The sequence below is a fragment of the Sinocyclocheilus grahami genome, unplaced genomic scaffold (assembly GCF_001515645.1).
Source record: "Sinocyclocheilus grahami isolate Dianchi unplaced genomic scaffold, SAMN03320097.WGS_v1.1 scaffold1837.1, whole genome shotgun sequence".
NCBI classification, from domain to species: domain Eukaryota; kingdom Metazoa; phylum Chordata; class Actinopteri; order Cypriniformes; family Cyprinidae; genus Sinocyclocheilus; species Sinocyclocheilus grahami.
This window is the reverse complement of record NW_015507016.1, coordinates 60573-61762: the sequence shown is the minus strand read 5'-3', so window position 1 is coordinate 61762 and position 1190 is coordinate 60573. Positions and strand designations below refer to the sequence as shown.

Sequence of the window (1190 nt, the reverse complement as noted above, 5' to 3'; positions counted from 1 at the left end):
TAAAATCATCAGCAATGGGGCTTATGGGTAAGCAAATCATATCATATCAAAATAAAAGTGATTACTATAGATGGGCATAAGGGCATTTTTAGCTGGCAAAACATGATTTGAATGAGAACCCAGCTTTCATTATCATTCTAGCTCAATACAGCTTCTGATTCTCGACAAAACGGTCTCCAAAACTGGAAAAAAAAAATGAATTGATTGCAACTAGAGGATGGTTTATTATTGCCATCACAAAGGCAGTTTCTTTTCTGGTGTTGCTAGCTGCCAACAGGACCTATTTAAAGGGATAGGGATTTGCACCCAAAATGCAAATTCTGTCATTAATTACTCATGTTGTTCCAAACCTATAAGACCTTTGTTTATCTTTGGAACACAAATTAAGATATTTTTGATGAAATCCGAGAGCTTTCTGACCCTCCCACAGACAGCAAGGAAATTACCACGTTCAAGGCCCAGAAACGTAGCAAAGACATTGTTAAAATAGTCCATGTGACATCAGTGGTTCAACCGTAATTTAACTTTTTGTGTGCAAAGAAAACAAAAATAACTTTATTCAACAATTTCTTCTCTTCCGGTCAGTCTCCGCCGCCACACGCGAGAGTACCACTCACGTTCAAGTGTTGATTAAAGGGGTCATATGATGCGATTTTCAAGTTTTCCTTTCTCTTTGGAGTGTTACAAGCTGTTCATGAATAGATAAGATCCCTAAAGTTGCAAAGACTGAAGTCTCAAACCCAAAGAGATATTCTTTATAAAAGTTAAGACTTGTCCACGCCCTCCTAAATGGCTCGTTCTAACACGCCCCCACGTCTACGTCACTGTGTGGGAAAATTTGCATAACAACGCCCAAATGTTCACGCAAATAAAGAAGGTGTAACTTTTATTCTCGCTGTAGTATTGTTGTTGCCGCCGCCATGTCGTGAAGACGCTGTGTGTTTCGTTATGAAATGCGAAACTACTTTGTTTGGCCTTCCAAACGAGGACGATATCCGCTTCGTCATGCCTGGAGCTGATCCGTGCTGGTCGCTGAGGAAATACATCAACTTCACGCTGTGGATCACCGGATCCGCTTTCACTGTGGACGAAGCAGAGTCCAGCACGGGGTCGTCACATGTTGTTGCTGCAAGCCCACCGGATGCTCCTTCGTCGAATCCGCCGGCCGCTCACTCAAGCCCGACGTGTGT

General features: G+C 42.4%; 1 protein-coding gene across 1 annotated transcript in view; it reads left to right on the top strand.

Moving 5' to 3' along the window:
• Positions 1-1190, top strand: part of LOC107572946 (microtubule-associated serine/threonine-protein kinase 3-like) — a 61233-nt gene that overhangs the window by 42124 nt on the left and 17919 nt on the right. The gene's annotated exons all lie outside the window — the stretch shown is intronic.